Source organism: Rhinoderma darwinii, chromosome 12 (genome assembly GCF_050947455.1).
Source record: "Rhinoderma darwinii isolate aRhiDar2 chromosome 12, aRhiDar2.hap1, whole genome shotgun sequence".
NCBI classification, from domain to species: domain Eukaryota; kingdom Metazoa; phylum Chordata; class Amphibia; order Anura; family Rhinodermatidae; genus Rhinoderma; species Rhinoderma darwinii.
Window position 1 is genome coordinate 71,962,352 of NC_134698.1, and position 27,709 is coordinate 71,990,060.

At 41.0% G+C, this 27,709-nt stretch overlaps 1 long non-coding RNA gene across 1 annotated transcript in view; it reads right to left on the reverse strand.

Moving 5' to 3' along the window:
- LOC142664272 (uncharacterized) overlaps window positions 1-27,138 on the reverse strand; it is a 38,140-nt gene extending 11,002 nt beyond the window's left edge. The window contains exon 1 of the long non-coding RNA XR_012851248.1: window positions 26,999-27,138. This is a non-coding gene — a long non-coding RNA (uncharacterized LOC142664272). The remainder of the gene's footprint in view (window positions 1-26,998) is intronic.
- Between the last annotated feature and the right edge of the window lie 571 nt (window positions 27,139-27,709).

The following is a 27,709-nucleotide window of genomic DNA, read 5'->3' on the forward strand; positions in this document are numbered from 1 at the left end:
AAAGATGGCAGTCGGCATTGTTACTCAGCAAATGGCTCTGTGATGGGAGGGGGGGGGGTATATATTTTGGAGCAGAATATTAAAATTAAATGGTTTGTCCCACAATAAGCCCCTTTTAACTTTTATAACCTGTTAATCCGATAGGTTATAAAAGTAGGAGCGAGGGTCCCTTAGCATATCAGGCATGTCCCTCTCCATAAACTTGTATGGGGACATCAGAAATAGCTGAATGCGCTCATGTGGCTGCTTCCATCATCCCCAGACAAGTCTTTGGAAAGGGACGGTGCATGCTCGTCCTGCTCTAGTGGCCCCATTTTTGGCAATGGTGGGGGGCCCAGAGGTTAGACCCCCACTGTTCTTGCTTTATGACCCCTTTAAGAAATCTGGAAGAATGAGTTTGTTGTCTATTGCCCACAAAAGTTTCTGCACTCCAACTGGAGGATCGAGGGTTTACTACTGACAGATACTTCCACTAACACCTAACATTACAGTTTCTACTGGAAGAAAGCCTATAACATTCATTACTACAAAGACAAAACACAAGGAAGTGGAAATTCAAAAATATATACTATTTTAGATATTTTTAATTCAATGGAATCACCTTGTTGGGGAAGGGCATGGCTTATGTTTGAGACATTAACCAGTCTCAGCTCAGTGCCAGCCTGCCTGCATCTCTGAATGCCCTGTAGCTGCCTCTGCCATAGGGTGTTCTGTGATATTATCAATGCCATAACAGGATTTCACGAGTACTGCTTAAGTAAGGAAGTAACTTCCGTGAGTGGGCAGAGAAGGGTTAAAGATCATTTCCAGCATACAGATACATATAAATATGCATAAAACCCTTCCAACATAGGGGGTCTATAGGATTAGAAAAACATGGCTGCTTTCTTCCAGGGTGCCACACCTGTCCATTGGTTAAGTTTTTTCTTGCAGTTCAGGAAACCACCTGTTCCCTTAAGGTCGCAATGACAACTTGTCTAGCTTCTGTGGGGTTCCTCTTTTACTTTGAGCCTATCTCTCTTCTCTGTCCTTCTGCAACCAGCAGTGGGGTTGTATTTATACCTGTCTTCCTCCATTTGTCTGTGCTTGTGAATTTTTCTGTCTGGTATTTTGATCAAGCTTCTGACACTCCCTGCACTTCTGGGAACTGGCTTGTCTCTCGTTAACCCCTTGTTTGCTGATTTGGAACGGTTTTGATCTTTGCTATTCCTGATCTCAGCGTGTTTTCTGATTTAGACTTTCTGTTTAAACCCTGGCTGTCTGGTTTCCTGCTCATGTTAGTCTGCATTGCATATATAAAAAGTTCAGTAGGTTTTGTGCAACTTTAGAAATTGTTTTTATTAAAAATAATGTTTTACTTTTTGAGATACAGCTGATCTGTATTCTGTATACAGAGTAGCTGTATCTTGCACTGAGACTTGAATCCATCAGGTCCGCGGGACTGATGGGTTCAGTGTCATCGTGTCCTGTGTGCGTACCTGACGGATTTAGGTCTCAGTGAAAGATACAGCTGCTCTGTATACAGAGTACAGATCAGCTGTATCTCAAAAAGTAAAAAATAATTAAAAAAAACAAACTAGTTATAAAGTTGCACAAAACACACTGATTGACCTTTTCATAAAAAAAAAAATCAAAGGTGTACATAGCCTTTTAATAAATAATTATCATGGTGATTTCTTTTTTCTAGTACATTTCTAATCATATTCACTTTGCAATAGACACGGTACATGGTTTTAAATAGTTAATCCTGCCTGGCTTGAGTGCAAAATAAATAAGGGTGATTAATATATTAAAGCGAGAGATGAAACTGCAGCTTTATATCTGTACCTATCATTAATGAATTCAGACTCTCATATTTTCATTGCATTGATTGTATCCTTAACCGCTTCCCGACATCCGCCGTATATATACGGCGCACGTCAGGTGGGGGAATATGGAGCAGGCTTTCTTTTCACTTCCTTCATTCTCTATGGCAGGAAAAAGCCAAACACTGCACTCGGCTATCTCTGGCGCTCCCATAGAGAATGAATGGAGTAGGAGTTCTCATGAGCAACCTGCCGCTCGGTTCAAATGAGGGGTTCGGGGTCCCCATTCTCGTAAATAGTGGGGGTCCGAGCTATCAGACACCCACCGATCAGTAAGTTACCCTTTACTCTATGGATAGGGGGTAACTTGCTGTAACCGGAATACCCCTTTAAGTTCTAAATTAAACACAAAGATCCCTCTCTCTTGGAAGATAATACAATTCAGTACGTTGTGACTATATTACAAGTGTTTGCTTTTTGGGGCCGGGGCTGTCATGTTTAATACCCAGACTAAATGTCACATAGTAAGATACCTAAAGGGGTATTAAAGGTGAACTGCAGGCGTTATGTAATGCTGATGCATAAAAAGACAAGCACTACAAGAGTTTTATATGCATTTTATTTCGGAAGGAAGTGAAAAGAAAACACTTCTGTACTATTATGAAACCATCACCCGTCAGCGTTTCTCAGTCTGGCACCTAAAATGATTCATATTACACAGCGCTATTATAAAAAGACAAAATTGTCACCTTCCTAAGCTGTAATATAGTTTAAACATTACTGTTCAAAAACAACTTGCCAGAAAACCAAAGCAAATTGTAGATGTGACCGTCGTGACTGATATGGAGGGTGTGCAATGATAATATGTATATTCACGGTAAAAAGTGACCATTGCAACCAACGGGAATCTAGTCCAGGCTCATTCACGTAAGAAATATGTCCAAAGACAAATCTTGGGGCTATGGGGGTGTAATGGAATTGCAATTTAAGCGATTCCCCAATGGAGAGTGCCGGGAGAGAGCGTGCACATAAAACCGCAACCTCAAATCCGTCACAACTCTGATCGACAGTGTCTAAGACGACCCTTTGGTGTTCGGCAAAGCCGACCACAAGGTTGGATGGTCTTTGCTGCTCAGGACCCAGGTTGTCTTAGCAGAGTTCACGGTTGGATAGGAGATGAGTTTGATAGTTCCCTTTATGGTTAAACTGGATCCCACAGAGCATATATATATATATATATATATATATATATATATATATATATATATACTCAAATCGCTTTCAAAGGATTACATAGCCTCTAAAGTCTTTTGGGTTGCAAGTACAGTGCTTGATAGATATACCAGCCTGACGGTGGCCAAAAGGACACTTTTTCGGCTCTGTCGGGCTAATGTAGCCCTATGGACACATTATGTGAATGGGACCTTTAATATCCTAAGCATGCAGGGAATTACAAGTTATTTGTGTTTCTGTGGAGGACACTTGCTAGATAATAATGTCTTGTGATTACAGCAGCCCTTGGCACTGAGTCAAGCAGTGTGTAGCAGTACTAGCAGGCTTGTATAAACAGTGACCGTGACCGGGTTGCAGCGCCACTGTGTCTGTAACATGGCAGACAATAATAACAACTTCCTGTTATTGAATTAGAAAGACAGGTAGGTCTGCTGTACAAATGGTTGAGCTTGGAAGTGAAAGGCGTCACAAAGCTTGTGACGTGGTGTATATTGGCTTGTTCTGTTGTAATGCGCATGCGCAGCCCCTGCTGTTATCTTGAGAACAGCAGGGACCGCTAGAACAGCAGTGACAGCGCATGCACGTTACAGGCTGTGAAGCAGAACAAGCCGATATACACCACGTCACAAGTGACGTGTCGCATACCCGGCAAAGAATTCAAGATCAACAAAGCGGCCAGAGCCAGTGCATAGAGTGACGTCACCCGTCAAGTTCCCCACGGCAGGATCTGGAAACGGGGCCACTTTGGAAAATGTAAGTATATTACAAATGTAGTTACATTTATAAATTGCAAGCATTAACACAAAGTCATTTAATCTCGGACAACCCCTTTAAGAGAAACTAGATAACAGATTCAGAATGGAGCTGTCCAACATTCCTAATGGCTCAATGAGAAGAGCTACTGCCTGGGACGATGGAGATTTTAAGTTCTAATCATGAGGATCTAGTAGCAGTTTTTATTTTCCACTGGAGGTACGTGTTAATGTCCACTGATATTTTTTTTATCTCTGTGGCATCAAAAAGAAAAGGTAGTGCCCAAAATCCAACTAATGGATGACTCTCCTCATTATATAACCTGAACTACAATAATGAGAGTTGGGATATAACACAACAATAGTTTAAAGTGCAGCCAACAAAATGGTGGCAGAAGTAAAATTGTGACTGATCATCCAATTTCCAATGAGGTAGTCCTATGTAATACTCTCTACAATATCTACAACACCTATGGGCCCAGCATTTTCCCTTGTTTGCTTTAACCTCAATATTCTTCATATTCCGGGGGATTAAGATGTTCAAGAAAACCTGTCTCTCTATTCCAAAGAAAATGATGAGATTTTCTAGCGTGACGGATGGTGATTGATTTATAGACCAGGTCTATGGGTAGAAATCATAAAGCAGTAGACAATTGATTACTTAGTCCATCAATTAATCATTACAACTCTCTGGAGAAGATGTATAAATACACAAGTCAATTTTTTTTTCCAAGCGTTCCAATCTCCCTGCCTAATGGGCAAAATCCGAATGATGTAGACAATAGATTGAGATAAATCGAATGTGCTTTCTCAAAGAAAACTCACCGGGAATGGTCTGATTTCACAGAAAAATAATGTGTGCCAATCCCACTTGTCATTTTAACAAGACTTGCCAAGCACACTGGCTTTTACTTACAAACCCCAATCACAGTAGACGAGGCATCCGTAACATCCCCATTAGATTAAATATGTCTGCAATCACCAGGTAGAAATTTGACAAAACATTGGAATGAAACACAACAGCTCGGACTAAATTGTGTCTTTTCCATTTAAGGACAAAATAAGTTGTGTTCAAGCAGAGTAAAAAAAGGGCAGAAAAATAGTAAATCCTTTAAGATTACATTCTAAAGCTTGGAAATACCTGCTGCATAACTATTGTTAGCCCCATGCCATCAGATTGGGTGAAAGTACTTCACTGATGGATTTGAAGAACTCATAAAGAAATCATAAAAAATAACAAAAAGTCACAAAACAATTACTTTTGTACTCATACCCAATAAATAAAAAATTTATAAAAAAATCCATGAAGAACACAATTTGGATCTTTGGGAATTTTCTAGTGGTCATTTGGCATTACTCAGGGGTAGACTGACTATTGAGGCAATCAACCAAGTGTCGGACTAGGTTTTCTTGGTCCCACAAGAGAGTATGATCCTGAGGACCCCAACTCCATATATACAGAACATGTACACGTCCACTTTTAATTACATTGTAATCTTTGTTTTTATCATTACACCCACAGGACATATGATCAATAAGACCCTCCTAGAGTCAAATTATATGATTTTGGCTGCATGCTGTCACCACTAGGGGAAGCTCACTAGATACAGATCTAACCTGCCTAATTTGGGCCATTGGTATTTCCATCTCGGACATTTATGTCATATCCACAGGAACTCGGGAGCTACGGAGTGGTTGCTGTGCTACACTGTTCCTGTATCTCTCCTTCACTTCTATAAAGGTGGGTTGGTGCCCACAACGGAGACAGAACAATACCCCAAATTATAAGGACTTTTCCAACTTTCTACATCAATACACTTTTACATAGGGTGGTTTTAGGGTTTAGCGATTGTATTCCTATCATACTTCTGGTGGTCTAGAGGGTTTAGTGGTAAAAGGGGTTTTACCACTAAGAACATTTATTACCTATCCACAGAATAGGTGATAAATGTATGATTGTTGGGACCCCAACCGATCACTAGAACAGGGGTCCGTTCCTCCTTACTGCACAGTGAGGATGATATTGAGCGTCAGTCGAGAACGTCCGCTTCCATTCCATTAAATATCTATGGGGCCGAGGGATGACCGCTGGTTTCAAGGCACTAGGAGACCCCCCCTAAGTGTACCCATGACTCACCCAGCCAATTCATTATTAAGAATACATTAAGAAACTGCTGTTTTTGTAATTTTCTAATCCTTTATATCCAATATCTCTAAACTGTAGACACACTTTAATAAAAATGTCCATTTAGGATGAGGCTTGTGGTCTGACTAGGCCCGGCCCGGCCCATCACTTTTTTGGGATTTCATAAAGACAGCTATAACTTTTATTCTCCAGCATACCCACAATAATTAGGCACAGTAGGAAACGGGCCTATTGACTTTCATCTTTTTGTTTTTCATCAGGTTTTCATGTGTGCAAACTGCAAACTCAATGTGTGAAGGAACCCTAGAGCCAATTTAACAAAATGCTGGAGATTTAATGTCATCCTTCCGCAGCCGCGGCACATGGTGGAACACTTGACAAAGTCAATTACAAAGCAATGTTCTCAATTAGGACTCGGCTTATCGTTCGACAATGAGCTATATTTGTGTATTAAATAACTTAGAAAAAGAGAATAATGAAATAATTGTTCCATTAATGAATGACATAATTGTTCCGTGCTTGACTGCAGGCCCTCAGAGATCGCTCGCACATTGACCTGTCCTTGTACGCGGGAACATTTTTGTCCATGCGGGCAATATTCCTGGTAACAATATCGAGATGACTCGTGCGTGACTCTAGGGCTCCAGAGACAGCGAGGACTCGTCTCATTCCTGGCTCAGGTAGAGCTGGCAAAGTGCTGGACTTGACTCAATAGACGCACAGCAGATGTTCACTCTGGCACTAGATATCTGAAATGATTGGGGGTCGGGAATGAAAAGTACAAATCCAGCAAGAAGTGCCCAGAAATAATATAGTTGAGTGGGTATAAATGGATGATTTTATTGGTGTACGCAGGACTGCCTGGCAGCTGTTTGACTCGGGACACATGAATAGCAATGGCCGTTGTCCAGAAAAGAACTATTTCCTTTTTGCCGCATTTGCTAAATTAAAAGCGTTCAACTGCTGCAGAACCTCTTGGCAAATGTTCATGGTGATAAATGGTTGTTATCTGTAATGAATTGATCAAGTTGTGATCAGAGCTTCTAAACTTACGTTAAGACCTCTGCACATTGCCATCAGAAAGACTAGATGACATATTTTAGGGTCATTACTTACTAAAATTTTATTGAAATATTTTTTGCTTAATAAAATTCAAATTGGCAGGACTGTGGTTGGTCGGGGGGATGTGTGACATCATCAGTATGGGTGAATTTGTGACTTCTATTATACATAGGTACATTACATTGGAGACAGGACAATGCGATGCGAAAAAATTTGCACTCATATTTTTTTAATAAAACAATGTCTGATGAGATTTTAGTCAAGTTTTGAATTAGATCTATCTATCTATCTATCTATCTATCTATCTATCTATCTATCTATCTATCTATCTATCTATCTATCTATCTATCTATCTATCTATCTATTCATATATCTATCTATCTATCTATCTATCTATCTATCTATTCATATATCTTCCCATCTATCTATCTATCTATCTATCTATCTATCTATCTATCTATCTATCTATCTATCTATCTATCTATCTATCTATCTATCTATCTATCTATCTATCTATCTATCTATCTATCTTAAAACACAATGCGGGTATGTTCACACGTAGCTTAAACACTGCGGATTTTCCGCAACGGATTTAATTGCGGAAAATCTGCAGCGTATTACAGTAGCTGTATACATAGAAGCTATATCTTGCTGTCAAAGCCGATTCCGATTCCATTGTAACAAACTACCAGAGAGATTTGTGCAGCTGTTGTGATGTGTTTAGCTCACAGAGCCTTGCCTAGTCTGAAAACAGTCCTATCTACTTCTCAGCTGGGAGAAGGACTAGCGATGTACCGGCTTTCAGCCTCTGAATGTAAACAGCAGTGTTCTATTTCACTGACAGCAAATATATTTTAAAAATGGTGAGGAATTGAAACACAAAGTCTAATAGAAAGTTGCAGAACTTTTCATTTATACAAAGATTAAAGAGTAACTGTTGTTTCACGAAACCTTCGACATTCAAAGTGACATGCCAGAAGTTCTGATCGGTGGGGTCTGGGTGCCAAAACCCCCACCAATAGCTGAAATTAAGCGGTAGAATCGCTCAAGCTGAAGACATGCTCTTAGACTTTCTATGTGAGCCCGTCTTCAGGCATACTTGCATTGCCGATCGGAGCCAAAGGGGCAAAGTGCTTCTGCCGGTTCGTTTCAGTGATCGGTGGGGTCTCGGCACCTGGACCCCTACCGATCAAAACTTCTGACATGTCATTATGATACCCGGGACAGGGACACAAAACCACTCGACACAAGGGACTGAGAAACTAAACTCCTGGACACTAGAGACCGAGGAACGAAACTCCTGGACACCAGAGACTGAGGAACAAAACTCCTGGACACCAGGGAATGAGGAACTAAACTCCAGGACACCAGGGACTGAGGAACAAAACTCCTGAACACCTGGGACTGTGGAACTAAACTCTTGGACACCCGACTGAACACCAGGGACTAGAACACTAAACTGTTAAAAGGCTGGAAAACAAAATCCCTGTATATTAGGGGCTAGGATACTAAACCACTGGACAGCAGGACACTAAACCACTGGAACCAGTGGCAGTGGTACTAAGTCAATGGACATCAGGGGCTGCAAAAATATTGGCTCGCCACCCCTAGATCTTAGGGGGGGGTAGGAGGTAGGAGTGGGCGGAAAATAAAGTATGTTCTTGGGGGGAGGTGTGGTTCGGGCCTGCCAAAACCGTGCTCACCTGTGCACCATAGCAGGGCCATAGCCTGACTATAATAGTAGAACTAAACTATTCTCAACCGTATAAAACTTCGAGCTATTATAAAATATCCCAGAATTGATCGAGTCGTCTTCTCTTTCCATCTGTAATTTTGTTTTTTGTATTCCATTACACCGTTATCAATCATTTACATCGACGATATTAAACCGGAGCTAGAAGAAAGCTGACAGAAGGTAAAATCCAGCAATATTCAGTTTAGCAGATGTGTAACTTCTGTCACATAACAGTAAATCATCGAAAAACATAGAAACACAACACAAATGCATGTCTATGTCTTGGCTCTGAGCTCTGATAGACAGATGGACCCGAGCCATTTGGACCAAGTTTGTAGTCACCAGGGACACTGAAATTCTTTGCATATAACATCAAACTAATAATTCACTTTCTTCAGGCACATTAAGCATTGTGTTTAGATAGAGGTACCGCTGCAAAACCACACAGCTCCGTGTACAGAAATATTAAACTGAAGGCTCGTAATGACAATGGATGACTTCTATGTGATTATTGTTTTCTGGGCTTGCTGGGATAGTGTCCACCATGGCATAGACAATGGTTAACTCAGTAGATATGAATTGGACCTTTTGGGAGCCCCTGTGATCAGCTGTGATTTCTAAAGGGAAACCGGCAGCAAATGCTCAATATCCCCACAGCGCCTCCAGAGGAGAAGTGAAGCACTAAGCAATTCTCATTAAAATCAATGGGCTGGCCATGTAATGAATAAATGTGCCTGGTCCTCCAGGGCAAGACACTCTTTGTAGTCATTCTCCACTCTGGCTAATAGAAGACAGTCCTGAACAGGGACTCAGATTTCCCTAATAGGGTGCTTGAAATTAGGTTTTCTAACAAGATAACAACAACAACAACAAACAGATAGGGCAGTACATTTTGGTTGGGAAGAAAGGGGGCACATGGCAAAGTAAAAATGTGAGTCTCCTCCTGGTGTGGCCGCTTGGCATCTAGTTGCATGTCCGCAAACCCACACGTTTGGTTGGGAGGTGATGGACATGGACAGGTTATAGTTGAATACAGAAGTTCATCTTCCCAGGACAGGTTGGCCAGGTTTTCCATCCCATCACCTCCTTTACATTCCTTTTTGGAGAAAATGGCAGTGTTATCCTCTGACTGTTTCCGCCTTCCTTTTTTCCTAATGTTGGTAATTTCTGAAGAGGGGCTGTGTAGATTTCAATAGCCCAGATAGGACTAGTCTGTGCTGGGCCCCCTTTTCTCAGGGGATGCCACTATTGTAGATACCCCCTTCTTGGTGCATTATTTGGTTAATTTTGATCACATGTTCATGAAATCCACCATAGTAGTTGTCACAGTCCCACCCCTATACCTAACATCAGTAGTCGTCAGCGAACAAACTACTGCCTTCCTACCTCTTCAATTAAACCAGTTCCTATTCAATCTTTAGCTCAGCACTGGTAAAAAAATGTGTCTTTTTTTTTTTTCACACAGCGCCACTCTAGGCCAATGGCTGAGTCGGATATTGTCAACCCAATTCAAGTGAATGGAGCGGAGCTGCAATACCAGATACAGCCCATGAAAATCTGTTTTCGAAAGAAAACAAATAACAGACCCTTTTTTCTAAGCTAATGGATAATAAAGATTTCAAGGTCACCTTGATACTCAAACAAGCCTAAAAGTATCAGTTCCACTGCTATAAAAGTATAAATCTGGCTTAAAAAAAAAAAAAGATAAATGCTACAAATGCATCGCTCATCATGCACAGCCAAGGCAAATTGATACCTTCCATAACATATCCTGTATTATGATGGTTTATTTAAAAAACAAAAACAAAACACATTACTACCTGTTCAAACATCAGCAGGGGTTGCTAAAAAGCTGCGAAGCCGGCAATTAAAATTTGTGTTACTGTAAATGTGTGATTGTTTCAAAACTTGGGAATCTGCAAGACATTTAGAAACTATTATCTGTCTGTGTAAAAGCAGCGGGAAGGCAGTAGAACCAAGGAGGCAAAGGATTAAAAATGATGCCTTGCAATTCCTCTGTTGTCCTATAGATGGCACTTGTGTTATTTGAAAACAGAAAGCATTTTATTATCAGGATTTTTCTTGTTTTTTATTTTTTTCCCAGTTGGCGTCATGTTTAACAGACATATGAGCAGCCGAATGTCTGCTCACTGTTCAGTAACCACTTGGCCACGCATGACTGATCCTTGGAGTAGGTTAAGTACTATTTGGGAGACCATGCTTTTCAATTAATTCTTTATTGTAAGTCATGTAAAGAAGAAATTGTATGTCGCGAAAAGCAGGAGAACAGTAAGCTCTTCAGCATCATATATAGATCTAATATAGCGAGGAGAGAGAGCGACTGTCCACATATGACACATCCTGTCCCAGTAAGGGCTCATGCACACGACCGTAGCCGTATACACGGGGTGTCATTCGCGGGCCGTCCGCAATCGCGAACCGTGCACACACAAGAGGTGCATTGACTTCAAGGTCGTCCACGGTCGTGTGCATTGGACCATAGGATATAATCTGCCCTATACTATCCGCAATTGCGGCTCTGCATTGCGGATAGTATGCGGACGTAAATGCACGGTTGTGTGCATGACGCCTAAGGGCTTGGCCAGTATTTGAAAAACACATCTACTTTCTTTCAAAAACAGCACCACATGTGTCCTCAGGTTGTATGTGGTTTTGCTGCTCAGCACCATTTAATGAGCTGCAATACCAGACACAACCCATGGACAGGTGTGGCGCTGTTTCTGGAGGAAAGCAGCCATGTTTTATTAATCCTGGACAGGGGGTATCTGATTTTAATATGATCGTTCAGGAGCTGGGACCTTCCACTGATGTCTTAAGTGGTGGGGTCCTGGCACTCTGTAAACAGCCCTGCTCCGAATGGCCGAGGATAGAAATAATTTGCTGCTGGTAAGGCATGAGGGATAAACTTCATTCAAGTGCAAAACAAGTTAAAAAACAAAAACAAACCAAATAGTACTGGATTCCGAGCAGAAGCTCCTAATAAGCGATATGTAAAGGTATGGTACATGTTTCTATAGCAATCGAGACAAACTATGGACTGTATATTGCAATGAATAGGGCTGACCTGCAATACCAGATACAACCTATGGACAAGAGTGGCACTGTTTTTGGAAGGAAAAAAAAATGATACTTTTTTTCTAATCCCGTTACGTGCAGGATGTGTCTCGATATACATAACTAATAAATCAGCCATATTACCCATAGGTTTTACTATTTAATAGGCTTTATGTCACTCTAAAGAAAAAAAGAATCAATATTTACCAAGAAAAGAGGCAGTCTACTAGTAACAGGCACCATGGGGATAAAACACATATTAATCAGTCCTCCAAACAGCACAAAAAAGAAGAAACGATATTGATCATTCTAATAAGATCAAACAATAAATTTTCTTTTAAGTTTCTCCTGACCTCAGATGATTCTCTGTTTGCTACTTTGGAGTAGATCAAAACAACCGTGTAAAAGTTTTAATGGTAATGGACTAATATTCCAACACATTCCTTTTCCAGTATTAATGAAGACTAGTTCATGTTATATTTTTGGCCAAGAAAAATAAAATAGGGTCAAGGTTTAATATCACAATTTAAGTTTTTGGGTTTGGCCACCCCTGATGGACTGGTCCACAATTAAAAATGGTTAGTCCCACCTTAGACATTTATGGCATATAAGGCTCTGGGACCAGAACCTATCTCCAGTACGGAGATCACCCGACCACAATCAAACATGGTGAGGTGGCTACCGACCCCGCATCCAGCCGGAGAATGAATGGAGAGGTGAACGTGCTCTCTGCATTCATTCCTATGGGACTTACGGAAACAGAGGAGTCCACGTTTTATGGCTGTCTCCGTAACTCACATAGGAATCAATGGAGAGATTGGCGCACATGCCAAGCCTCCTCTACATTCATTTTCTGCCTGGATGTGGCAGCCAAGAGGAACGGGCGTCCCCTATTTTGGAGATAGGTTCGGGTCCCAGAGCTCCCATAACTCTTTAAGGAGGAATTTTTTATAACTAACATGTCTATAACTTTTGTTGCTTACGCCATCGGCCGAGGGTCGTAGAACGTGATTTTTGCAGTTCTGCAACACGGCCGCTATACAATGTACGGAGCCGTCTGCCTCCGTCACTGAACACTGCATGCCGTGAATAACATCCGGTGCCCGGAGGCAGCCGGAGTAGCTGATCGGTGCGGGGTGCGAGTGTCGGACCCCGACCGATCATATACTGATGACCTCTCCTGTGGATAGGTCATCAGTATGAAAAACGGTCTCGTGGCCGGACAACCCTTCTAGAATTTTTTTTGCAACTTGTGAAATTTAGACACAGTTGGTGGTCTTCATCTACTTACTGTAAACTTGCTGGTGGATACTAAGTTGATCCTACTGAAAAGTGCAATATCTTTACAACTAGTTGCACTTTTTGCTTTCCCCGAAACAATTCAAGTCCTCCAATGGCGACATCAACGGAGAGACAATGGATGTCTAGCAGACATCAAGCCATAGTGTCCAAGCATGGAAATACAAGATGTCCAAGTCGTGTTCTATAATTTCTTTATAAGGGTTATATCCATATACTAAATACTATGATTATTATTTATTGTAATGATTGTGTCCTACCCAGTGGTGGCATCTTGCATGATTTACTCTCTCCCTTTCTCTTCAAAAACCACTCTACCTAAAAGGAGTCTTAGGGTATGTGCACACACAAAATCAAAAACGTCTGAAAATACAGTGCAGTTTTAAAGCGAAAACAGCTCTTGATTTTCAGACGTTTTTTAAGCCACTCGCGATTTTCGCTGCGTTTTTTTACGGCCGTTTTTGGAGCTGTTTTTCTATAGAGTCAATAAAAAACGGCTCCAAAAATGTCCCATGAAGTGACATGCACTTCTTTTTCGCGGGCGTCTTTTTACGTGCCGTTTTTGGAAAACGAGTCGTAAAAAAACGCCCCATCGGAACAGAAATGCCGTTTTTCCCATTGAAATCAATGGGCAGATGTTTATAGGCGTTCTGCTTCCGTTTTTTCAGGCGTTTTTCGAGTCGTAAATGCCCCAAAATACGCCTCAAAGCACTCCGTGTGAACATACCTTTAAGGTGGCCATACACATTAGATATATGTCAGCTGAACCCACCGAGTTTGGCAATCTAGTGTCTATGGCGGCATCCTGACTCTTCCCCGATGGCTGATGTCGGGGATAGAAGGGTCAGGCATGTTGAATTTCAACATGCCCGATCCTTTTGTTGGCTATTAGCTAAGCCGCTGAAGAGAACTCTAGTAGCGACTTTCTCCCTGAGTACACATGCATGCTCTGCCGAGCTGAGTGTGCATGTATGTGGAGTAGTCTGAAGGAACAGCGGTCAACTGTTGATAGCTATCGAAAATGTATGTCCAGTCTTAGGTAGTCTGAATACCACCTTCTCAGTCGCATACTCACCTTAGAGACAGACCACACCACTACTATGAGGCCTGTGGTGAGAGGGGAGCCCAGCACTGAGCTCCTCCTACTTCCTGACACAGACCCATTGCATTTTCCTGCAGCCACCACTAGGGGAGCTCACTGCATAGAGATTTTTACAGCTTCCATAGTGTATAATAGTAGCTGTATACATTTATTTAAGCGCCCCCTACTGGTGGCTGCAGGCAGCGAGAAGTTTTTTCATGTACCATGTCCAGGGAAAAAGGGGATTGGCATAGATTAATTAATGTATTTGTGCTATTTGCCTGTTGTAAATACATTAAAAAATATGTTGTCCAGACTTAGCGCCATATTTATAAAGCACTTTATGAAAAGTGTTAAAAAAGGTCAAATCTGCCAATTTTTAGTTTACAGGGCATGCACCATGTTAAAAAAAAAATTGACAAGCCGTACTTGGGACAGATACTGGCGCAGCGCTTACACGGTGCATTAGTATTGACAGAGCTCCCACCATAAAGATCTGTTATATAATTAGGGTGAACATTAACTTAATAAAAATGTGTCGATTTCCCACAACTCTCAGTAGGGGAGGGTAATATTACTTTTTTACGAAGCTCTATGATTTTTGTTTATGCTCCTGTTTCATCAGAGGTATCGGCTGCTGCTCTATGCCTCCCCTTGTTTTACACTGCAGCTCTGTTTGTTCAGATTGGCTGCTGAGTGATAGCACAAGCCCACCAGGACAAAAGTGCATGGAAAGCTTATTTCAATTGACGCAAGACAGAATGATTATAAAATACACGCAATCTTGAGAAAAAGGAGATTATCAGGTAACTGTCGTAAGGGAAATGAGACTCAGTAAGCACGGAGCCTGGAGATCTTCCTTAGGCCGTAGTGTAAACGCTGCAGATTTTCCGCAACGGAATTCTGTGCGGAAATTCCGCAGCATTTACAGTAGCAGCAAAGTGGATGAGTTTTAGAAAATTTCACGCAGCGTAAACGTTAATAAATTGACCTGCGGTGCAGAATTTAATTCTGCAGTATGTCAATTTATGCTGCGTTTTAGCTGATTTTTCGCTGCAGGTTTTCCCCATTGGGAATGCAAATCCCGCAACAGAAAGCCAAGTCTTTAGTCTTTTGCAGCGATTACGCTGCAAAAATCGCAACTACGGAAAATCCCTAAAAAAATCATACTTAGCCAGAAAGCCCTCCTTCTTCCTGCAGTCCTGACTCCTGGGATGACGTTCCATCTCATGTGACCTCTGCAGCCAATCACAGGCTGCAGTGTCACATGGCCTGCAACGTCATTGAAGGAGGCCGGACTACACGCAGAGAAGACTGAGGGGGTAAGTATGAGAACTTTCATCCGCAGCGGAAATTCAGTTCGAAAAACCGCACCCTAATGGTGCGATTTTTCGGACTAAATGTACTGCAGGTTCCAGGTCGGACACACTGCGTGATTTTTACGCAGCGCTTTCGACCCATGGGAACCCGGCCTTAATATGTGGTCGTCTTGTGGTTTGTGTGCTGCTTCCCAATGAGTTTTCTATATACATTCTTCCTATATTTAATCTAATCTACCCTAAGGCAGATCACCCGCTCTCTACAAACAGAATTACTGAGTAATCTCTTATTTATATTCTAATTGGCAGGATGTAAATGGCAAAAAGACACTAATATATTTGACCTTTTCGGATTTCCTAGCTAGCTTGGCTGACGAGTCGTGGATGTAATTATCTCTTTTAAGTGTTATTACAATTTCTAGGTCTTGTTTGCAGTCTCTTCAAATCTATTTCGCCTGGATGAAGATCTCCATCTAATTCCCAAATCAAATATGACACCAAAACGTGAGAAATAATCATACGCAAAAAAAAAATAAAAATTTAAAAAATTGTCAACCGTGCTGTTATAATTTATGTAACCTTGCCGGCAAGCATAGATTTTACAATTAAGATACTTATAAATAGTATAATTATTATGCGTGCCATGGATCAAAGAGTAACAGCATGGACAGAGTTAGCGGGCAGCCCCCAGCGTGAGTGCAAAGATTGTCACAGCTATGGCTGACACTGTGAAAGTTGACACAAATTCTATAAGATTTCCATGGAGCATTTTTTTTTCTGCTTTGTCCTGATATCAAGAAAGTGATAAATTTACTGCAGCTTCCAAGTATTTTTAAAGGGAACCAGTCCTTACGGTGAATTTCTATTGCTTTTTTTTTGCAAAATGCATCAACCTGGTGACTTGCTGCTTTCATTTCTAAGATTTTAACCCTCCTACTGATCCCGAGTTGTGCTCCGTCAGGGGGAAATTTATTACAATGCTATTTTGCCTGAGCTACGTGTGAGAGCTGCGTGTAATTAGAAGCAGACTTTTTTTGCCGCTTTGAAAAAAAGACAATTTCATTTTTTTTGCAAACAAAATTTTTTTAAATTGTAAAATTTGAAAAAAAAATTGCGGCAAAAAAGCCCATTTTATCCCCCCTTTATGTGCTCTGTCCCCCCTAGCTCCCTTGTCCATGTCTCCTTGTTTTCTTCTTTACTGCTGCTTGATTCCTCTTGTTCATGAGTTCAAACCCCCTGCTATTCCACTCCAATTAAATGCATAAAATAAAATGTTACAAGATGTGAAAAGAAAAAATAAATAAGCCACGTTGTTACATAGTACAGTTGAAAAAAGTTCAACCAAGGGATGGGGTAAGGGATGGGAAAAAATGCTACACATTGACATAGGAGCTGACATTTTTTCATTCTAGGAAATTATCTTTGCCTTTTTTGCAGCATCTCCTGTCCCTGCTGTGACCAGCTCCTGCGGTGACTATTCCATAGGTTCCCCGTTCTCACAGTAAAGAAGACTTGTCGCCTCTGCAGGTTGAACCTTTTTTCTCCTGACGGAGGGAGCGCCCCCTTGTTTTTTGAGGGGGTTTTACATGGAACATGATTTCACCATATTTTTTTGTATGTGCCATTAATATATTTATATAAGTTAGTCATGTCCCCCCTTAGTCGTAATTTTTCAAGGCTAAGTAGGTTTAATTCCTTTAATCTTTCCTCATAATTTAGATTCTCCGCGCCCCTTATTAGCTTCGTTGCTCTTCTTTGTATTTTTCATCCTTTCTATGAACTGGAGCCCAGAACTGAACTGCATATTCTAGATGAGGCCTCACTAATGCTTTGTAAAGTGGTAATATTACATCCCTGTCCCGCGAGTCCATGCCTCTTTTAACCCCTTCCCGCTCCTTGACGTACTATTACGTCATGGCAGCTGTATCGTTCGCGCTCCATGACGTAATAGTACGTCACAGGAGTAACGGCCGTTTCGGCCGTCCTCCCGACACATACAGGAGCTGTGACGCTGCTGTCTTGTTCAGCAGCTGTCACAGCTCCTACAGCGGGGACCGATCGCTGTGTCCCCGCCGATTAACCCCTTAAAAGCCGCGTTCTATAGAGATCGCGGCTTTTTAGGGGTTAAGCTGCCATCGCCGGCCTGCTACGCGATAGCCGCCGGCGATGGTGACTATGGCAACCGGACACCAAACAATGGCGTCCGGCTATGCCATAGACGGAAGCCTAGTGGGTCCTGACAATGTCAGTGAGTAGCTGACAGTTCTAATACACTGCACTACGCATGTAGTGCAGTGTATTAGAATAGCGATCAGAGCCTCCTGCCCTCAAGTCCCCTAGTGGGACAAAGTAATAAAGTTAAAAAAAAGTTAAAAAAAGATGTGTAAAAATAAGAAAATAAAAGATTTAAAAGTAATAAAAGTAAAAATCCCCCCTTTTCCCTTATCAGTCCTTTATTATTAATAAAAATATATAAACAAACAAATAAACTATACATAATTGGTATCGCCGTGTCCGTAACGGCCTGAACTACAAAACTATTTCGTTATTTATCCCGCACGATGAACGCCGTAAAATAAAATAATAATAAACCGAACCACAATCACAATTCTTTGGTCACTTCACCTCCCAAAAAATGGAATAAAAAGAGATCAAAAAGTCGCATGTACCTAAAAATGGTACTGATCGAAACTACAGTTCGTTACGCAAAAAATAAGTCCTCGCACGGCTTTATTGATTGAAAAATAAAAACGTTCTGGCTCTTAGAATAAGGCAACACAAAAAGTGAATGATTGTTTACAAAACGTATTTTATTGTGCAAACGCCATAAGACATAAAAAAAAACTATAAACATCTGGTATCGCCGTAATCGTATCGCCCCGCAGAATAAAGTGAATATGTCATTTATAGCGCACGGTGAACGCTGTAAAAAAAAAAAGAATACAAAAACAATAGTAGAATTGCTGTTTTTTAGTCACCACGCCACCTAAAAATAGAATAAAAACTGATCAAAAAGCCGCATGCACCCCAAGAAAACTACAATGGATTCCTCAAGGGGTCTAGTTTCCAAATTGGGGTCACTTTTGGGGGGTTCCCAATGTTTTGGCACCACAAGACCTCTTCAAACCGGACATGGTGCCTAATAAAAAAGAGGCCTCAAAATCCACTAGGTGCTCCTTTGCTTCGGAGGCCGCTGCTTCAGTCCATTACCGCCCGAGGGCCACATGTGGGATATTTCTCAAAACTGCAGAATCTGGGCAATACGTATTAATTTGCGTTTCACTGATAAATCCTTTTGTGTTATAAAAAAAATGGTATAAAGAGGATTTTCTGACAAAAAATGCTCACTACACCTCTAGATGAATGCCTTAAGGGTGTAGTTTTTAAAACGGGGTCACTTCTTGCGGGTTTCAACTGTACTGGTACCTCAGGTGCTTCTGCATACATGACTTCGCACTAGAAAATCCCCAGTAGGCCAAATGGTGGTCCTTTCCTTCTGAGCCCTCCCATGGGCCCAAACGGCAGTTTATCACAACAAATGGGGTATTGTGGCACTCAGAACAAATTGCGCAACAGAATGGGGTATTTTGTTTCTGGTGAAAATAAGACATTTTCAGCCAAAACTACATATTATTTGAAAAAAATAATTTTGTTTTCATTCCCAGCCAAATTCAAATTAGTTCTGTGAAAAAACTATGAGGTCAAAATAGTCACAACACCCATAAATGAATTCCTTGAGGGGTGTAGTTTCCAAAATGGGGTCACTTCTGGTGGGTTTCCATTGCTTTGATACCTCTGGGGCTCTGCAAATGCGACATGGCACACGAAAACCAAACCAGCAAAATCTGTACTCCAAAGAACACACAGCGCTCCTTCCCTTCTGAGGCCTCCCATGGGCCCAAACGGCAGTTTATTGCCACAAATGGGGTATTGCTGCACTCAGGAGAAATTGGGCAACAAAATTGAGCATTTTGTTCTCTGTGAAAATAAGAAATTTTGCTAAAAAATTACATCTTATTGGAAAAAATGTCATTTTTTTAATGTCACAGCCCAATTGAAATAGGTGCTGTGAAAAAACTGTGTGCTCAAAATGCTAACAACAACCATAAATGAATTCCTTGAGGGGTGTAGTTTCCAAAATGGGGTCACTTTTGGTGGGTTTCCATTGCTTTGATACCCCTGAGGCTCTGCAAATGCGACATGGCACCCGAAAACCAATCCAGCAAAATCTGGACTCCAACAAACATATAGCGCTCCTTTCCTTCTGAGCCCTCCCATGGGCCCAAACGGCAGTTTATCACCACAAATGGGGTATTGCCACACTAAGGACAAATTGGGCAACCAAATGGGGTATTTTGTTCCCTGTGAAAATAAGAAATTTTGATCACAAATGACATTTTATTGGAAAAAATGACATTTTTTTCATTTCACAGCCCAATTCAAATACGTGCTGTGAAAAAACTGTGCGGTCAAAATGGTAACAACAACCATAAATGAATTCCTTGAGGGGTGTAGTTTCCAAAATGGGGTCACTATTGGGGGATTCCTACTGTTTTGGCACCTCAACACCTCTTCAAACCTGGCATGCTGCCTAAAATATATTCTAATAAAAAAAGAGGACTCAAAATGCACTAGGTGCTTCTTTGCCTCTAGGGCTTGTGTTTTAGTCCACGAGCGCAGTAGAGCCACATGTGGGACATTTCTAAAAACTGCAGAATCTGGACAATACATATTTAGTAGTGTTTCTCTGGTAAAACCTTCTGTGTTACAGAAAAAAAAATGAATAAAATTGAAATTCCGAAAGAAAAATTAAATTTGCAAAGTTCACCTCCACTTTGCTTTAATTCCTGTGAAATGCCTGAAGGGTTAAAAAACTTTCTAAATGCTGTTTTGAATACTTTGAGGGGTCTAGTTTTTAAAATGGGGTGTTTTATCAGGGTTTCTAATACATAGGCCCCTCAAAGCCACTTCAGAACTCAAGAGGTACCTTAAATAAAAGGCATTTGACATTTTCTTAAAAATATGAGAAATTGCTGTTTATGTTCTAAGCCTTGTAACGTCCAAGAAAAATAAAAGGATGTTCAAAAAACGATGCCAATCTAAAGTAGACATTTGGGAAATGTGAACTAGTGACTATTGTGGGTGGTATAACCGTCTGTTTTACAAGCAGATGCATTTAAATTCTGAAAAATGCAATTTTTTCAAAATTTTCTCTACATTTTGCAATTTTTCACCAATAAACACTGAATATATCTACCAAATTTTACCACGAACATGAAGCCCAATGTGTCATGAGAAAACAGTCTCAGAATCGCTTGGGTAGGTTTAAGCACTCCCACGTTATTACCACATAAAGTGAAATATGTCAGATTTGAAAAATGGGCTCTGAGCCTTAAAGGAACAGTGTCATCACAAATTATTTTTTTATATGTTAAAGATGTTAGTGCTTTATTAAAAACGTTTATATTCATTTGTGTGTTTGTGTTTTACTTTTTCTTATTTTTACACTTTTTCTTCCCCATGGGGGCTGCCATTTTTTGTTCCATTTCTGTGTGTGTCGATTAACGACACATACAGACATGGAATACGGCAGCCACAGTCCCATAGGGACTGTGAACGGCTCCCGTCCCATTGACTTCAGTGTACGGCGTCTGTGTGGGAACTGCGCATGCGCCGCTCCCACACAGTCCAATTCGAAATTGGCGCCGTCCGGCGCCATTTTCCTGTGGACCGGAAGTCGCGGCCGGACAGTAATATTACTACTTCCGGTCGCGGCTTCCGGATTTGTGCACTTGGACCAGCGGCAGCAAACGGAGCGGACGGGCCGGAGGGAGCCGCGGCGGCAGGAGCAGGTAAGAGATTTCAATGTATGTTCGTGTTTGTGTGTGTTTACTACTGTATGTAAACCTACTACACTGTGTGTTAGCTCAAAAAATGGCGACACACAGTGTAGGAGGTTACACCGTTCAAACCCCTCGTTTATCCCGGCACTAGCCAGGATAAAGGAGGAGGGGATGCTGAGAGCTCACTAGAGCGAGGGCTTTTTACCCAATTTTGCAAAGCTGCAATTTTGGGAATAGCTCCATCTAGTGACCAAAAATGGGTAGTATTATAAATTAGAATTAATTTATAATATTTCCTGACTCGTGAAAAAAATAAAAAAAATTTGAACAATGTTTAATCACCCACACACTAAATGTTTAATTTTTTTAAAAAAAACATGTTTTTCTGGCAACACATTCCCTTTAAGGCCAAAACTAGGCTGCGTCCTTAAGGGGTTAATACACGACAATATCTTGCTGGCCTTTGAAGCAGCTGATTGACATTGTGCTGTTATTTCGTTTATGATCTACAAGTCCACCCGGATCCTTCTCAACAAGTGACTCCCCCAGTGTAGCTCCCCCTAGGACATACGATGCAGGCAGGTTTTTCGTACCCAGATGCATAACTTTACATTTATCTACATTAAACTTCATTTGCCAAGTGGACGCCCAAACACTCAGTTTGTTTAAATCCACTTGCAATTCATGAACATCCTCCATAGACTGAACTATATTACATAGCTTGGTGTCATCTGCAAAAATAGAAATCGTGCTATTAATCCCTTCCTCTATATCATTAATAAATAAGTTGAATAATAGTGGTCCCAGCACTGAACCCTGGGGTCACCACTTATAACTGGGGACCATTCAGAGTAGGAATCATTGACCACAACTCTCTGGATACGGTCCTTGAGCCAATTCTCAATCCAAGTACAAACTATACTTTCTAAACCTATAGTCCTTAATTTACCCATTAGATGTCTATGAGGGACAGTGTCAAATGCCTTTGCAAAGTCCAAAAACACTATATCCACAGCGGCCCCTCTGTCTAGGCTTCAGCTCACCTCTTCATAAAAACACATCAGGTTGGTTTGACAGATTCTGTCCTTAGTAAAACCGTGCTGGCTGTCACTTATAATACTATTTATTGTCACATAATCCTGTATATAGTCCCTCAAAATTTTCCCCACAATGGATGTTAAGCTTACTGGTCTGTAATTACCCGGGGAAGACCTAGGCTGGATTCACACGAGCATGTTCGGTCCGTAATGGACGGAATGTATTTCGGCCGCAAGTCCCGGACCGAACACACTGCACGGAGCCGGGCTGCTAGCATCATAGTTATGTACAATGCTAGGAGTCCCTGCCTCGCTGTGGGACAACTGTCCCGTACTGTAATCATGTTTTCAGTACGGGACAGTAGTTCCACGGAGAGGCCGGGACTCCTAGCGTCGTACATAACTATGATGCTAGCAGCCCGGCTCCGTGCAGTGTGTTCGGTCCGGGACTTGCGGCCGAAATACATTCCGTAAATTACAGACCGAACATGTTCGTGTGAATCCAGCCCTAGAGCCCTTTTTGTTCACAAAACAAATAAATAAAAATTATATATACATCTATCTATCTATCTATCTATCTATCTATCTATCTATCTATCTATCTATCTATCTATCTATCTATCTATCTATCTATCTATCTATCTATCTATCTATCTATCTCATATCTATCTATCTATCTCATATCTATCTATCTATCTATCTATCTATCTATCTATCTATCTATCTATCTATCTATCTATCTATCTATCTATCTATCTATCTATCTATCTATCTATCTATCATCTATCTATCTATCTATCTATCTATCTATCTATCTATCTATCTATCTATCTATCTATCTATCTATCTATCTATCTATCTATCTATCTCATATCTATCTATCTATCTATCTATCTATCTATCTATCTATCTATCTATCTATCTATCTATCTATCTATCTATCTATCTATCTATCTATCTATCTATCTATCTATCTCATATCTATCTATCTATCTATCTATCTATCTATCTATCTATCTATCTATCTATCTATCTATCTATCTATCTATCTATCTATCTATCTATCTATCTATCTATCTATCTATCTCATATCTATCTATCTATCTATCTATCTATCTATCTATCTATCTATCTATCTATCTATCTATCTATCTATCTATCTATCTATCTATCTATCTATCTATCTATCTATCTAAATAAAAAAACGCATGCCTGATGATCAGTGAATGATGTGAGAAATAAAACGTTAGTATTTTTGCAATTTTATTAATTTTCCTAATAAAATACATTGAATGCTATACCCATTTTTCCTAAAATTGGATAGTAAAAAAATCTACAACTCATCTTGCAAAAAAACGAAAACCTCACACGGCAACATTGATGAAAAAATAGAAAAAATTATTCCACGAAATGCGGAAGGTCAAGGGGTTAATATGAACTAAAGGGACCTGAATTATGCACAAACTATATTTACAGGATACAGAAATAAAATGTCTACAAAACATTAATGTTTTTCCAATTTTATTGTGACTGTTAGGGGGTTAAGAATTATGAACACTTTTGCAATAACTCCAATGCATCTAAATAAAAAATTGAAGCCACTTTGCAAATAGTCATGATTAAAAATATACTGCCGTTTTGTGAAAACAGCTCCTATGCGTTTCCGTGGTTAAAGACTACAAATAAATATGCAGAAGGAGTGGAGTAATAAATTATTTGAAGATCAGACTACATAAGGTTAGTTTGTAGTCTGTAGCCATGGAGACGCATAGTCTGCATAAGAACTCTATACACAAATGGGTAGGTGATTTTGAATGAAGACTGAAAAGTTACAAGGCCGCACCTTAAGTTGTAACGTTAGTCCGTTCTAACAAAATAAAGCAGAACATTGCGGGGGTCTTCCCACAACATCTAGCGGTCTCTGCAGCATTAACGTATAAATAAGAATTCCCCTTCAGCAGATGTCCGTCCCCCGGAGCTGCCTATAGGCACAGGCCTACTGAACTCAAAGCCAAATGGGAATGCATGTCTAAAAAAATGACCCCCAAAATTTGAGTGTTCAGATATAAATTTATTGGGACATATTATACTGTATAAGCAGAGCTGTAATCAATCATTTTTTAATTAATTGTAATTTGAGTAACTATGACTGACGCAGGATGCCATAATAAAAATGTAACCCAGTGTAGCAGATATACAGGACACAGTATACATGACAATGTATCATATATATAGCAACATAGTACTGTATAGCATGAAGTGTGACACATCGAGCATGCCGATCAGTGATACAGCTTATGATCCCGTTCAGGGGCGTAGCTAGGGTTGGGATACCGAGGCATGTGCCCCGGGTGCTTGGTACCAGGGGGATGCCAACGAGCCACTTTGCTTTGGCCAAGATATTTAAATATAGAAATGGGGGCAGCAAAAGGAACCTTTGCCGAGGGTGAAGGAAAGCCCGGCTAAAGCTCTGTCTTATTGTTTCGTAAGTTATCCAATGTTTTGTGGTCAGTGCTGCCATCAGTGTCCCAGTATCTGTCAGTCAGTATTGTATTTGGCACCCCGGGCTAAGTGATGGGCGATTCAATCATACCGGATACCAGGTGATCAATTACTCTACAATTCCTGGTGGTCAGTGGTACATTTGGCTCCCAGTGCTTGGTCCGAGATGGTCAGTGGTACATTTGGCTCCCAGTGCTTGGTCCGAGATGGTCAGTAGTACATTTAGTTCCCAATACTTGGCCCATGGTGGTCAGTGGCACATTTGGCATCAATGGGTCAGTCAGTGTCCAGATAGCAGGTGCTCAATGAGACAATAAGTGTTTGGCCACCGGTGACCAATGGTACATTTGGTTCCCAGTGTTTAGCCTGTGGTGGTCAGTGGTACATTTGGCTCCCAGTGCTTGGCTGTGGTCAGTGGTATATTTGGTTCCCAGTGCTTTGCTCGTGGTGGTCAGTGATACATTTGGTTTCCACTGCTTAGACTGTGGTGGTCAGTGGTATATTTGGTTTCCAGTGTTTAGACTGTGGTCGTCAGTGATACATTTGGTTTCCAGTGTTTAGACTGTGGTGGTCAGTGGTATATTTGGTTTCCAGTGTTTAACTTGTGGTGGTCAGTGGTATATTTGGTGTCCAGTGTTTAGACTGTGGTCGTCAGTGGTATATTTGGTGTCCAGTGTTTAGACTGTGGTCGTCAGTGGTATATTTGGAGTCCAGTGTTTAGCTTGTGGTGGTCAGTGGTATATTTGCTTTCCAGTGTTTAGCCTGTGGTGGTCAGTGATACATTTGGTTTCCAGTGTTTAGACTGTGGTGGTCAGTGATACATTTGGTGTCCAGTGTTTAGCCTGTGGTGGTCAGTGATACATTTGGTTTCCAGTGTTTAGACTGTGGTGGTCAGTGATACATTTGGTTTCCAGTGTTTAGACTGTGGTGGTCAGTGATACATTTGGTGTCCAGTGTTTAGACTGTGGTTGTCAGTGGTATATTTGGTGTCCAGTGTTTAGCCTGTAGTGGTCAGTGATACATTTGGTTTCCAGTGTTTAGACTGTGGTGGTCGGTGGTACATTTGGTGTCCAGTGTTTAGCCTGTGGTGGTCAGTGATACATTTTGTTACCAGTGTTTAGCTTTTTGTGGTCAATTGATACATTTGTTTTCAAGAGTTTAGACTGTGGTGGTCAGTGGTATATTTGGTTTCCAGTGTTTAGACTGTGGTGGTCAGTGGTATATTTGGTTTCCAGTGTTTAGACTGTGGTGGTCAGTGGTATATTTGGTTTCCAGTGTTTAGACTGTGGTGGTCAGTGGTATATTTGGTTTCCAGTGTTTAGCTTGTGGTGGTCAGTGATATATTTGGTTTCCAATGTTTAGCTTGTGGTGGTCAGTGATATATTTGGTTTCCAATGTTTAGCTTGTGGTGGTCAGTGATAAATTTGGTTTCCAGTGTTTAGCTTGTGGTGGTCAGTGATATATTTGGTTTCCAATGTTTAGTTTGTGGTGGTCAGTGATACATTTGGTTCCCAGTGTTTAGCTTGTGGTGGTCAGTGATATATTTGGTTTCCACTGTTTAGCTTGTGGTGATCAGTAGTATATTTGACTCCCAGTGCTTGAGCCATGGTGGTCATTGATACATTTGGCGTCCTATTCCTGCTGGTCAGTCAGTGACCTGATATTAGGCAGTCAGTGATCTAGTATTTGGCCACCGGTGATCAGTTTTACATTTGGCGTGCTGCTCCTGTGGACACTGGTCCGGTCACTCTCCATATACGTTGTGGTCACTGAAATGACCAGTATTCAGCTTGTGGTGGTCAGTGGTACATATAGCGTCTTATTTCTGCTGGTCAGTCAGTGCCCGGGTACCAGACGGTCAGTTATTCAGTGTTTCCCCCCTGCTGGTCAGCGGTCTATTTGACGCTCTGTTCCTGGTGGTCGGTCGTTCAGTTAGTGGTCAGTGACTCCGTTAGTACTCGGTGTATGGTGATCAGAATACAACCGGCATTTATTAGTTTGGTCAGTGTCCACATACCAGGGGGCCCATGGTTTAAATACTGCTTGGCCCCTGGTGGTAAGTAGTACATTTGACCTCTGTGTGTTTTCCCCTTCTCACCCGGCCTTTACCTGTAATTATCTGGGCATAAAGATTTCAGCCTAAAGCCTAACCCAGATTCTTGCAGCACAGGGGGCAGCCCTGTCAGTAATTTTGAGAAACCTGCTGGGCCTTGTAGTTCCATTGCAGCTTTGCAGCCTCACACACACGCACTCTCTTGTGACCTCTGCCTGATCATTTGTAACAGAGACCTCTAGTGGCCGGTGTGTGAAAGTGCAGGCTTGGTTTTTCCCCAATACAATCTTTTTTTCTTAAAGCTTTATAAACAGCAAGTTTCAGTGAACAAAAGCAAATACAAAAATGGAAAAAATGCCATAAGCAAAGAAATAAGGAATGATAGTTAAGAAGTAGAACACAACCCTGCAGGGCACAATGCCAAGGCGGATGGGGGTGTCTTAAAAAGTCTGCGTATTTACTCGTCAAAGACATAACAATAATTTAACATTTATTTCCCATTGCTAATACAGCGCCAACCTGTTTCGCAGCGCTGTAAGGCGATCCTCATCATTAATGATTATTGTTATGTGTAGGTTATTAAAACAATTGGTAAAAAACATAAGGGTGTATACGGACGTTGCGGTGCGATTGAAAGGGCATTACAAAAATCTCAGTTTTTACTGTGCTATGCTGCAATTTTCCTTTTATTCCATTTATTTAACATGTTTCACCTGTAAAAACTGCAAGCGCTAAAGATGCAGTAAAACTGCACGCATTTCTAATAT